Raw genomic sequence first — 14,398 nt, 5'->3', positions numbered from 1 at the left:
ACACTGGTTTGGTTATGGGCAGCACCAGGGGAACCCCGTTTTTCACGCTTAACTCCTCCAAGTGGGATACCGTTTTTGCTGCGGGAACACCAAGCCATTACACACACAAATAGTCCTGGTTGTATAGCAGCACTCAGCCAAGGCGCAGTACCTGTAGGTCTGAACAGGTGTGTAGTAGATAAACAGGCTTGAGTCAGGGCTGGCAGCAGACAAAAGCAGAGTCCATTATACAGAACCGGGATCAGGGATAACAGACACCAGAATAGTGAACAAACAGGCAAGGGGAGAACCGGGATTACACACAAACTGGGGCTTCATCACAATGAGACCAATTGATTAGGCATCGCCCTTGAATGTGGATGCCTGATATAGGCGGTGCAGGGACAGGATTAGAAGGGCATGAGTAACTGGAGTGCGCACTGGCTCTTTAAAACACTGAGTGTGAGCATGCATGAGCCCTACTGAAGGGGCAAGCAGGGGAAGAAGCAGCAGCATGGGGGCAACCCCTCGCGACCGCAGGAGCAGGTGAGCCATGACAGCTATTTATAAACACTGGAACCATTTCAATATGATTACGATTGAAAATGCTACTCGTTTATCATCAGCCATACATGGTCTGTGCTACCAGTACACCAATGTCCAAGCTGTAGAAGAAAAGGAGATAAAAGCAGTAAATGGTTCATCATTCGCTCATTGCTTCAACTCCTAAACTCCCATTTAGACGGGACCACAGTCGTGTAAAAGACTGCAAGGGTGCTGACGTCACCGCTAAGGTCATTATGGCTTGTGCTGAGCGTTTTGACAGGCAGATCACGCTGGATTGCGGGCTTCTCACTCAGTTTGACAAGCCTGCAATCCAGCGATGGTTTTTATGCTGGCTGAAAATCAGCGTTAAAGAATAGTGAACGATTTTTTTTTCCCGTTTATACTGAACGATTATCGCTAAATTAATTTGTTTGATCGAATTTTGAGCGATAATCGTCCCGCATAAACGGCCCATTACTGAAGAGTTTCTCTAGTTTGGTTTGTTACAACATCCAATTTGATAACGTGTAAATTAACCCTTTGCAATCCAATTTTGGACTCCTGGGTTTCCTAGGGGGTTTTCTCGTTCTACTATTATACTATGGTGCCATCTGCTGGCTAGAGCCAGTACTGCAGTATGGGACATGCTGGAGAAGCCCCCGACAACAGAGCGGCCAGTAATCTACAGTAAGAATACCCTGACGGACGTCTTCTGACATTGAAGCTGTACAGCCTTCAATCAGAATGTCTTCAGATGTCAGACAGTGGATTGGAAAGGGTTAAACACTTGTAAAATATTTGATGGTGCTATTGTAAGGGGTAGCACTGACATCGCCCCTCCTTACACAAAGAAGCAGCTTGCAGCCCCTGTGACTGGCAGCCAATGTTCGCACTAAGCCCTGCCCTCTCCGATCCAGTATTCACCTGCGGAGGGCATAGAGAGTAGAAGACTGGTCAAGCACCAGAGGAGTGTGGTGCCTGTCAGCGCTTCAGGTCCCTCAGCTGGCCAAGTGCCACAACCAGTGAGGGTGAGTTGAAAGAGCACGGAGTTGCCGGTTTAAGTCCCTCACACCCCAGCCAGAGATTAGTGGCAGGAAGCGGAGAGATTAGGAGCGCTATGTAGCGCTATAAAAAGGGTTCCTTCTCTTTTATGACTTGGTGATGCAAAAAGGGTGTCACCACCCAGAAGATCCTGCCCCATGTTAGGGTCAGTGTACAGAATGGGGCTTGGCCTAACCTTAATCTTGCCCCTAGATGAGGTTGTGGCAGCCATGTTGGCCATAAAAGGAATTGGTGCAGTGTCATAGGGCAGCAGAGGGAAGACAGCAGTAAACGGAGGAGCCAATGGATTCTGCATCAGGGCAGCAGTGAGAGACTGTGATGCAGCACCTCCATAGTGGCGGAGGGCGTGCGAGTGGAGCAGTGCAGCAAGCTGCATCCCCAGACTGGGGTTCAGCCATGGACCTGAGCTACTGGACAAAAAAGGGCCTAATGACCATAGCGGAGAAGGAGGGGGGGGGGGGGTAAACAGAAACAAGCCATGTGGAAGGAGAGGGAGGCTCCCATTACACAGGGAACATGGTTTCTGAAGAAGCAGATGACATCATGGACCAAATAGCATGGAGCAAATCTGCTGGCTGTGTTAGACTGGTCCAACAACAATTTAGTGTGTGCACACTATGAGGCACTATGGCAGACATGTATGGACTGAGGGAAACTTATGGAGCGGACGGTGGTTAACTGGGAATTGTGATGCTGTAATCGTGGATGACCGATGTCAAGGGGGTTTGACATTTATCATGAACATGTGCTGTGTAAAGCATGGTGTAATGGGGGACAAGGCATTTTGAGTCATGAAGTTATGCAGCAGCAAAGGATTTTTTGAAACGAAAGTGTGCTGGAGATGTACTTTTGCACCTATGGTGTGCTGCGTACGCAATGACGCAGTTCTCTGGCACCTACAAAGGCCACGATGATGCCATGTGGCGGAACTTTGGGCGTATAGTATGGAATACAACGATGAACATGAAGTACAATCGACCAGTGGTTAATAATAAGAGAAAGTGAAAGGGCCTTGCCTCGCCGAGGTGTTCCCCTTATAAGGACATTTGGATATATATGTTTTGTGTGACTTGTGGTTAAAAATACATAACATTCAAGTATGAAATACTCTCCTATGGTGTGAAAAGTTAACCGTAGTTCAAAAAAGTTTGGTTGATGAAAAAAATGCCGCCTCTGCTTCCGCCCTGTCACCGCCGCACCATGCCATCCACGCTGCTTCACTATAGATTGTTTAATGTAAGAAAAATGGTGACGTCTTGGCCGAGGCCAACAACAGTCCTGTGAAGTAGTAGGACCAACTGTAAAATAATGAACTGTCCAATCACTTGAAATAAACATAACATAAAGGTCACTCTAAAAACTGCTTCCAAAAGACCCCATGCAGCAGTTATATACATCCATACCTGTCTGTAGAGAAAGTGTGCGCACGTCCAAATAAGCATATCATAATCGATTTAATAGCTGGATGCTATGAAAACAATAATTACATTGAAAATATGTCCACAGCTCTGTTAGTGAGTAATTGCATGCTAAATTGAAACTGTTAATATAATTTCTTCTGCACCATTGCTTCTAATGTACTGGGGATGTTTATCCCCTTCTCGGTAACAGGAGTTTCCAGGCTCGGCACCAGCTCTATGGATGCCGTGGGGTCCAAAGCCGTGTTGGAGGAGTGAGTAAATCTGCATGCAGAGACCCCAAGCTATTAACTCATCTCGGACATATGTACATTGTAGGCTCCAGAGTAATAAATGCTATAGTGCTCTAACAGGTGAGGTATATATCGCCTTACACTAGGAAGGGTGATGGGAGAAGTAAAGTTATCCATGAAGTTGATAGCAGAGTTAAGAATGGCACTAATTAATTTTTTTTAAGGCCTTGTCTTACTTTATATTAATGTACAGTTTGGAAGTCCTAGCTGCAATTTTTCTGTACAGAACCAATAAATTAGCCGTTTTATAGTTCGATACTACCCTGTTTCCCTGAAAATAAGACATACCCTGAAAATAAGACATAGCATGATTTTCCAGAATTTTTGAGGATGCAAAATGATTTTTCAGGCTTTTTGAGGATGTTTAAAATATAAGCCCTACTCCAAAATTAAGCCCTGCTAACAGTTAATTAAAAAAGTCAATTTAAATAGTGTCCAGGCAGCTATACATGTAAAAAAGTTAAACCTTTTTGAACAAAAGTTAATATAAGACACTGTCTTATTTTCGGGGAAACACAGAAGTAGAACTCATACTTGCAGGACATACGTAGGTCTACATTTCATTGTCAATATTCTGAGGATGGTCAAATATTTTGGTCAAGATCTGAGAATGTTTTACTCCCCCAGTTGGGCAGGGACCAATATTGTTGTAAGAATGGCTTATTATAACACCATTAAGGACTGAGCATATGAACTTATCCGATGACCGTACTGTATTATGGCTGTGTAGCAGCAATACGGCACTCATAGAGGTGTATAGGGCCCTTTTGTACCTTTATATAAATCGGAGATGTACAGTACTTACGTTTTTTGATGGTTTGACTTCCACTTCCCAGTCTTCAGAATGGTTATAAGGCTATATTCACACGGCCGATAGTGAGTTGCATCCAAGATTCTCAGGTGCAACTCACATAGCACAGCACACGGACACCCCGGCTGTGTGTTGTGCGAGACACCGCACATTGCAAGTGTTGTTCTCGCGCAAGAGTCAGGAGGGGTATTGTCTCCTTGAGGAGAGCACCTAGTTAAGTGATGAGACTTATAAGGCCATGCATATTCTGCTGGTTAATATGCAAATAAGGAAGATGGAAAAACAATGCTTCTGCAGCGCCACCTTTTGGACGAATCACATGAGAATAAGACCTTCTTGAAGTTTTCCTTCTCACAGTATTGGTTAAAGAGAAAAAACACCAATGTAAGTAAGCCCATTGGAAATAATGGGTTATTATAATGAGCCAGTTCTCTGCGTCTGCCCATGTAAATAAGGCCTCACTGTGAATGATTCTACTATGCACTAACATGACATGAAAACTGCATAGTGAACTGTTGCACATATCATTCCCGTTATTGGTCCTGATGTAAGTATACACTAAGATGTGAATGCTAGCGGCATGCTACCACTATGATCAATAAGTGAATAGGGGTTGACCTATGAAGTCTGCTAACGCCCTACAATTAAAGGAGTTGGATCAAGACAGATTTTTATCACCTATCCACAGGGATCCTACGAACAGGGCGCCCATCATCCCCTCTTCTGTCATTGCGGGGATGCTTCTCTCATCTGCAGTGACGCCAGAGTGAAGGCAGCCATGTTCCTTAGGCTTCATTCACATGAGCTTATGCATTTTTACAGTTGCCCACACGCGCCGTAAAATCGCGTAAATGAAGAAAAGACGCAATCAAGTCCCGAGCTTAATCAGCACTTTCTCGTCCATTTACACAAGCTGGTGCGACGTATTAGCGAAAAAATATGCCACAGCCCGGAAACCCTTCGCTTGGCAAAGATCCTCAGAATGACTTCTAATGCCTACATAGAGGCACCTGTAAGCTCTACCCTGCGTTGAACACTGCAAAACTGCTTCCCCCTTTTTTTTTTTGCAGCTCCCATAAGAGTCTATGGGAGCCTCCAGCGTATATCGGTCAAAAGATAGAGCAAGACCTATCTTTTCCGGCAGCGTATAAATTCAGTAGCTGATTTTGGCTGCATTTTTTTACGGCGCAAAGTTTTTATACAGCTGAAAATGGATCATCTGAACTAATACATTGGAAGCCAATGCTTCAGATGGTCAAGATTTTCAGCCAACGTACAAAACACGCCTAAATAGCTGCGTAAAAAATGCTTGTGTGAATAAAGCCTTATACTGAAAGGGCGGCTGATTAGTGCTTATTCCTGCACAAGAGAGTAAATACAGGGTGTCAGGCCACATTGTAAGCCTGCATGGTGCACTACACGTACTATCTATTAATGATGCCATATTTAAATCCAAAGGCAACCAACACCGGCACCCCGGGCTTCTCCAGCATTCTACATGCAGTCGCACTGCATATTACTGATAAATACGAGGTATTGATTAATATTTTGGCCAAAATATATGAGCTTACAACCCGAGTCACGGGTCCTCGTTTCTTGTGAGTCCCTACATTTTATTTTAGTATGTAGTGCTGACCTATAACACCAGACATACAACATACATCAAAGCCACAGAGCTGAACAGCAAGGGCTCATTCACATGAACGCATTAGCGCTGCGTATTCCGCATGCAACATTTGTGCCAATCAGAGGCCCAGGACGTGAGCGCTGATTCCAGTAGTTCGGACAGTGGTGCTGCAGCCTTTGAGTGGCCGCTGCAATCATCTGAAGTCTACTGGAAGTATGTGTTAGGAGCTGAAGTTACTCAGCTGTCCCAGGTGTTTAAAGACAGGTGAGTATACTCTCTTGCTTTATTTTATAACAGGCCCAGCTGTTAGAAAATGTTCTTTGCAGTGATACAATTTCTTTAAAGGTAACCTATCATTAGTTCGGAGCTTGTTATACCAATAGTGGCTAGAGAATAAAAAAGTAGACCATATTCAACAGTTTTTCTTATTGCAGCACCTAATAACAGCTTACCTTGTGAAAGTGACTTTTAATAATGCCCGTACTGTATGTATAAGAAGCTTGAACTGTCTAGTGGGCGGACCCAGACTTTCTCTGCCACCCTCAGTGTGGTCCATAACCCAGCCTCACTTTCTACGAGTGACGTGGATCACGTCTCCTATGTCACCCACATTCCTTCCACACAACCATGGAGCAATGCATATCAGATCATTTAACACTGGTCTGTGGTTGCGCAATGAATGCACAAGATTTGGATGGCACTCTTGCTGACATAGGAAAGAGAGAAGGGCTGGGTTATAGAGCGCACTGTGGGTGGCAGTTACAGTCTGGGCCCACCCACAGGACTCTTCAGGATGGATTAATATACAGCATGGAAATGATTAAAAGTCATTAGGTACTAGGACAAGAAAAGCAGTGGAATGCTGTCAACTTTGTGTCCTCTAGCTACTATTGATTTAACCAGCTCCAAACGGGGGACAGGTTCCCTTTAAGGCATGTTGCAGCTTTTTATTTTAAATGGTAGCATTAATTGTGGTTTTGTTGCAGTTTTGCTGTGATTAATTGAGCAGAGTGCATGTAAAAATCTCATTAGTGCTACAGTAACACAGTTGTCTAGTAAAGCAGTCATATATTCTACAACTGTGTCTTCGAAAGAAAATTGTGGTAGAAACGTGATCCTTTTAGCTTGTGGTTCTACCCTCCCTGTTCTTTTTCATATTTTTCTCACCAGCACCATCACATGTTAACGCAACCTTATGGATTTGATTTCATTTTTGGCAAATGAGTTGCATCTGATTTCTGTGAACTTGACCCAAAAAGTTACTTTTCTAGTATAATGTATAGAATTAGGTGTTGTAATAATGAAAAGCGAAGAGAAAAATACCTATGCGCAGAATTATTGTGGTTATTGAGCCGGGCAGACGTGATCAATTATTTATCGCAGTTTTGAAAGGAATGTATCTTTAAATGGCAGTGACAGCAGGGTGAGGCTACAGCGAGATAAAAAAAATTAATAAAATAAAAGCCGGCCTCCTAACGGCAGCACAAGATATCAGGACACTGAAATAAGCAGCAGCTGCTTGCAATAGATTGCGTGCAGAATGCATTAAATGGGAATCTTTGGCTGCCCAGTCAGACTGTCTGCAGAACAGTTATTAATCACCCATGTCACAATCCCTAATCCTATTCAATGGAAAAGAAAGGTGAGAGCCCACAGCCCCCGTCCAATGCAATTAGCATTGATTGTGCAGAGTGCAGAGCTGGGCTTTGACAGAGACGAGTTAACAGAGTCTCTAGGAGAAATAACCCCTTTCTCAGACACTATTGCAGGAACATATGCCCTGTGGTGTAGAAAGCAAGAGGGCATTATCATACTAAAAGCAAGTTCTGTTCATCCTACAATGATGGCTGCCATTCTTTGCAGTTGAAGGAAGGGAGATGGGTCACATATTCTGGGTGCTGGCAAACAGTAAGTCTCTCATATAAGAACCCAGGCTATATATCATGGCATGTTTCACAATGCTTTACAAATAGTAAGAAATACCTGAAATAGCTAGATTTCGTAAGGATTCACACACACTGTAACTCTATACCATAAAGCCTTGTGTGGCACAGAGTGCTAAGGCAGCAGACATGCAGTCCTAAGCTCTCACTCACGACCTGAAGGTTGTAAGTTCAATCCCTACAGGTTCAGGTAGCCAACTCTAGGTTGACTCCAAGGTTGGGAAAATGAGTACTCAGCTTGCTGGGGGGTAATAAATAAATTACTTGAAAGCACTGTGGAGTAAATTGGCGCTATACAAACAAGATTTATTTTTTATTTTAAATTTTTTAAAATCACGTGGATTTTACAATGGATTATCAGTGATAATCCATTGTAAAATCCACGTGATTTTGATGTGGCTTTGGATGTGGATTTGCCCCAGACACGGAATATCTGCTACCAAATTCACATGAAAATGTGCACAGGACATGTGGATTTTGCAGTGGATTAGTTGTGTAAAGAGATGTAAGCATAAAATACACCACCTGTGAATCAACTTGTGGTGCGCATTCTGCTTTTTATGCCGGACAGAAAAGATAGTTCAGGAACTATCTTTCGGTCGGAATATGGAAGTGGCTCCTATAGACTTCTATGGGAGCTGCCGGAGAAGGAACTTGCCAATTTTGTTAGTCTTCCTTGGTCAGATCTGATATGGAATACTGTGTCCAATTTAAAAAAGACATAGACAAACTGGAGCAAGTTTAGAGAAGAGTTACCAAGATGGTGAGTGGTCTGCAAATCATGTCAGATGAGAAATGGGTAAACGATCTGGGAATGTTTAGCTTGCAAAAAAGAAGGCTGAGTGGAGACATAATAGCTGTCTACAAATATCTGAAGGGCTGTCACAGTGCAGAGGGATCAGTCCTATTCTCATTTGTACAAGGAAAAACTAGAAGCAATGGGATGAAGCTGAAAGGGAGGAGACACAAATTAGATATTAGACAGTGAGGGTGATCATTGAGTGATCCAGGTTGCCACGGGAGGTGGTGAGTTCTCCTTCAATGGAAGTCTTCAAACAGAGTCTGGACAAAGATCTTCCTGGGATGATTTAGTGATCCTGCATTGAGCAGGTGTAGTGGCCCAGTACATCTATTTCTGGCCCCCTCCATAATGTCATACATGTCATGTCTTTTGTTGGTGCGCTGTGCAAAAGTGTCTTGTCATTCTGTTATGTGTATTGCACAACTTCAGCAAATGAAGAGTTAAGTGTTTGCATGAGCCTGGGAGATGCTTGCAATGTATCAATTTGTCTTAATAAAAAAAAGGTTTGGTACTGTGTTAGCCAATAGAGCAAAATGTGATTGTTCCCAGCAAGAGAAACCACATAATCTTATAGATATGATACCTTTTAATGGCTAACAAAAATACATGATGTTACAGCGAGCTTGCGAACCAACGCAGGGTTCTTCTTCAGGCTTATGGATTGGATCTGAAGAGGCATGGATATTTATACACACTTATAACATACATACTTATGACAAGGCACAGACATGGATGTGATTGGTTCGCACGTAAAAGGAATTCTGCAACAGCAAACAAACTTTTTTGTCTAGGCACTGATACCGGAGTGAAAGTTTTATAAAACTTTATAAAGAATGGAAGAAGAAGAGCGGTTCCCGTTTACCTGTGTGACAGAAACCGTGGCAGAGTGAGTCCATTGAGGGAGAGAGAGTGAGCAAGAGGAGGTGCATACAGCCAGGCCTAGTGCAGAGGTACTACTTGATTATCTTTCCTACGCAGCCATCCTGAGGTCTGGGATCACTGCGTAGAGGTACACCCATTTGTTTTGACATCGGGCCATCCTGAAGTCTACATTAAAAGAGGAGCCTTAAGTGTAATTAGTTCAATATGTTCTCTTTCCCTGCGCAACTGCAGGGAAAAATAGAAGATGCTGCATACTTTTTTTCGTGCCAACAAAATGTGAGTGCAAAATACGCTTATGTGAACGAATCCATTGAAACCTATAGGTTCTATTTACTGAGTATTGCGTGCTCAAATTTGTTGTGTGTAATACGCTGCACAAACACATTCACTTGAATCTGGCCTAAATGATGTGGAGTTAGCCGTGGTACTAAAAGAAGATCTGCTGCAGGATTTAACCCTTGCATTTCAAGGGCGGAATTCTGCAGCACATATCAGCAGCGTTTTTCAAAAATACTTCAGATTTGTTGTAGAAAATTTACGCAGCATGTGAATCAGATTTTAGAAGTTTCCCCCGCACACCTTGGACCGGGCTCAGCGTGAGTCAGCGCTTAAACAGGCAAACGTGCTTTTGCAAAACATAACGGAAAAAAGCCATCGATTTCAATGGTTTAGTTTTCACGAGCGTGTTTTTTCCCGTACAAGAAAAAAATAGTACCTCCCATATCCTTCGTCTTTTTTATGGAACCTGAACTGTAAAAAAAAAGACTTTTGACTGTTTTTTACGCCAATTCGCTCCATAGTAGTTAGGATATTTGCACATGCGCTCGTCTGAAGCCCTCGAGAGCCGGCCTATGGCCGTGTAGAGCAGTGATATTGTACTATATCTCATGCACGCTGTCTGTTTTGTTTTATTCCCTGTGCTGTCGCTGCACAATGGCGTGTACATACGCTGCCCATACACAATGTAATTCTGCATGGGTGGCGCTGATTAAAGAACAATGGGCTCTCACATATTATAACATACAACATGCTCCTTCCTTTTTTGTGCTCACGTACTACGCAATTCTTACACGCAAATGTGAGTGAACCAGCGAAAGACAATGTATTTGATTGCCTGCAAATTACTGCGAACAGTGCATGCATAATACACGATACTCTTACGCTCGTGAACGCCCAGCCTTAGGGCTTATTCACAGGAGCGTATATCGGTCACCGTTCTCACGCCGGCCAATATACGCTACCATCTGAATTGTCCTCCCCCTCTCTCCTCCCCTCTGTCGGTTTGCAATGGGAGGGGGCGGGTCTGGATCTAAGCTTGCCCTGTCTGGCACCTTTCATTGCTGGCTGCGGACAAGGGGCGGGGAGGGGGTGAGAGCTTAGCTCCACCCCCTCCCGCCCCCTCCCATTGCAATATCAGACGGCTGTAAAAATGGCGACCGATATACACTCCTGTGAATAAGCCCTTAGACTGTAAATGCTGCAATTCCAGCAGAGGACATTCTGCAGCATTTCTGCCATGTGTAGCGGTCTTAGCATTGCCTATGTTTTGTTTTTTCCGCCTACACAGTATTAATTTTTGAATGCAAACAACTAATCAGTTCTTAGAAATGGGATCTACAATAATTAGCAAATACTTTGACGATTCTTTAGAGGTGTAATACATTGCGCGCTCATCTATACATCTGCAATCCATTCCTTCCCCATCCTCTGTGGATAATTGTCCAGGCTCTGTATTTAGCCGGCAACGGGAGGAGGTCGGAGTGTTCACCCATGGCTGATCCAGGGAGATTCTGGCTTGTGATTTCATTTTCATTCCCTTGGAAAGGCCATTTGAGAATGACATTTGTGTCCCTGAAGCCTGGGGCTCACCGCAGCGCTCAATATGAACACTGGGCTATCTTCCAAGTGCTTTCTCACATACAGGAGAAAAGCTCCTTGCAGTTTCCTCCGTCGTGTCGAGGCTGTTTTTTGTCCTTAGTATGTCCTCATTCGGCGATGGATTTTCTGAATTTTAATACAGTATATTAGAAAAAAAATATGCATGTGCTTGGATTCACTAAAGGATATTATTAGGGTGAGGGAAAAGGGTTCATTGTGATCCGCACCTCGAAGAATTCTTCACACAATAGCTCACCTCAAGAAGGAACTCTTGGCGCTGGCGTTCAACCTTTCCTTTTATGGTTCAAAAGTTCTGGGTTTTTTAAAACAGAAATTTAACATAAAACAGCTGCTTGAGTCATTGGACTCCGACACATCACCATAACAAATGAGTCTCAGGATATACGGGGAAAAAAGGAGCAATGTGATAATTTTTTCATTAACATCACATTATTCATCCAGCATCCCCCCTCCCTTCTCAGATGCCTCTGTATGCTTCCTATGGAAAGTTCTCGCCATGCTTGGGGCCAACTTTTACCTATCTCTACTGCATAATGACTGTATGGATCCAGGGGGATGCAAAGGTTAAACATTAGACATTAGACTTGGTTGCTATAGGAAGAAGCTCTGCAGGGCCATGCGTGTTGGAGGAATGTGCACTGACTTGATGGCTGTGATTTAGACGTGTTCTGCATGCCTCAGTTCATCATGATTACATTAACCTTTTCCAGGAGTTTTAGATTAGGCAGTCTGAAGACCTTAAAAAATGAGGATGTATTTTTGAACTTCCTTTGTTTGGCTAAAAAAGAGAAGGAACTTAAAAAACTCAATTACACAGCTCGGCTTTCACTGCCCTAGGGGAGATTTTTAACTCTTCTTTTCCTTCAACGTCTTACATATCAAACAAGAAGAATGCTGCTGCTTCTAATGGAACTAATCTTTACTGTGTGAGATGAACATCAAGGAAAAAAAATGGATTGCTAGGGAAAGGGGCGCAAAGTTTTAGGTTGCATTCACACATGCAGATATGATGCAGATTTTTGAGTAAAGGGTACGGTACATGCGGATGTGTTTTCCATCCGAGTCTCGAACTGAAATATCGGACTAGAATACTGGTCATTTAAATGGGTGTATTCACCTGGGCTTTTTCTTTTCTTAAGGCCACTTTCACACTGCCGAGAAAGTCGCACAAGAAATTGAACCCCATTCTTTTGAATGGAGTCACATACATGAGCGATTTTTTTTCCCGCATCGAGCATGTCCTATCTTTTTGTGCTCCTAGGAATGCATTGCCCATGGATTTCAATGGGACCTTTAATGCGCTGTGATGTGCATGCAAATGTGATGCAAGGTTTCCCATTGAAATTAATAGGAAACACTTCCAATCCTCTGAAACTCACGTGAAAGGATCGCATCTGCAGGTAAATCGAACATTTATAATCACGATAATGGGCCGAGTTTCACAGCCCAATATTGAACTCACCCGTGTATAGGAAGCTGAGGCATCTTTCACATAAGCGTCATTTTGACGCTGAGTAGTCATTAAAAAAAACACATCTAAAAGATCCTATGATTTCCTATGGCTTCTTGCAGATGAATGATTTTTTGATGGGGGGCCTAAAAAAACGTGCATCAAAAGATAGGACATATGCATGATTTTTTGATGCCAAGATTTCTCCCCGTCAAAAGGTAGGACTTGTCTCTCATGGGAGTTTATGTGAGCTGGCCAGCAAAGGGAGGGGAGGAAGATTAACATCCCCACGGGCATGAAAGGGGTCCTCGGTGGAGATGAAGGTGTGTTTAAGCACGCAGTTCACGCATGCAGAAAAAAAGTAGGACCTGCTCTATCTTTCTGCGTTTTGCTTAACCAAGGACTCCCTAGAAGTCTATGAGAGGTGCACAAATATGCAAGGGGATGCATGAAACACTGTGCAAAACTGAAAAAAAGAACACCCCTGCACCTCATTTGGCTAATAGCCTTTTACTCCACGGAAAAGGATGTTGCGTGTGTATTAACTAGCCCTGCGTGCGCAAAAAGGACAGTAGTATGCGCAGACATGTGTGCAAATGTACCTCATCCAGACTCTTCATGCTATGGCGAGCTTTTTTGCACATATGATCATGTGAAGAAGCACTCAATGTGTTCTGTCCTGCCCATCCTGTCTGTGTGCTGTCCGATACATGCATACGAACTGACAAAAAGTTGCATCTGAGTTCCACCGGCATAACTTTTTAACAGTCCGTGAGCATGAAGCCAAAGTCAGGAGTGACTACGGGAAGAAGAAGTACTGAGGAAAGACATAAGCTATGTCCACGCATGGACCTTTTTTCTCCTTTTATACAGCCATGATAATCACGTATAAGGGGATACAACTAAACTATTGATTTCAATAGTTTTCAGTGGTTTTGTTCTCACTATCGGGATTTCACGGCCAAGAAAAGATAAGATCTGCCCTATCTTCTTTACTACATCATGCGGGGAAGATCGGGCAACACCTATCTTCCTGTAGTTATTTTCTAACTCCTGAGTTAGAAAAGCCGGTGAGGGGGAAGAAATTCCCCTCGCTCAGGTGGAACTACACAAGCGCCAGTCTGCCCACGCCAGTGTGTTCAAGCCATTAGAGGAAAATCCGTTTTAATGCCCATTCACGCAGTTTTCAGGCCCGCTGTGGCCATGACACGGCTAGCCGAAAATCACCTACACCCTCATGAAAGAGCCCTCAATCAAAATTTAAAAAGTTGTGCAGGGGTAAGCATATTTTGAAATACACCCATCTGAAGCGACTCTTAAAATGTGTAATTTTTCTGATAACCGCTGTGTGTGACGCCACCCGTACACAGCGGTAGTTCCAGTCCCGTTCCAGACCACTCGATAGTGGAAAGTACGTGAATATGGGTCCAGGTGAGACAGAACTCTGCTTTTGTAATCAATTCAAACATTTGGATTTCTACGCCGCGACTACATAGAAAACCGGATTCTCCAGCTGCGGCGTCACTAGCTTCAGTAAACGCAATCTGTACGTGGGAAGGAGTAGATTTTTGATCCTTTTTTCTTGAACATGGAGAAGAGTGATATATATATATTTTTTGTATATCTCGGGGGCAGGGATTTCCCATCTGATTAATGACCCCATGGCAGTCACAACAAATAGTTGGC

This window comes from Eleutherodactylus coqui, chromosome 3 (genome assembly GCF_035609145.1).
Source record: "Eleutherodactylus coqui strain aEleCoq1 chromosome 3, aEleCoq1.hap1, whole genome shotgun sequence".
NCBI classification, from domain to species: Eukaryota; Metazoa; Chordata; class Amphibia; order Anura; family Eleutherodactylidae; genus Eleutherodactylus; species Eleutherodactylus coqui.
This window is presented reverse-complemented; position numbering follows the sequence as displayed.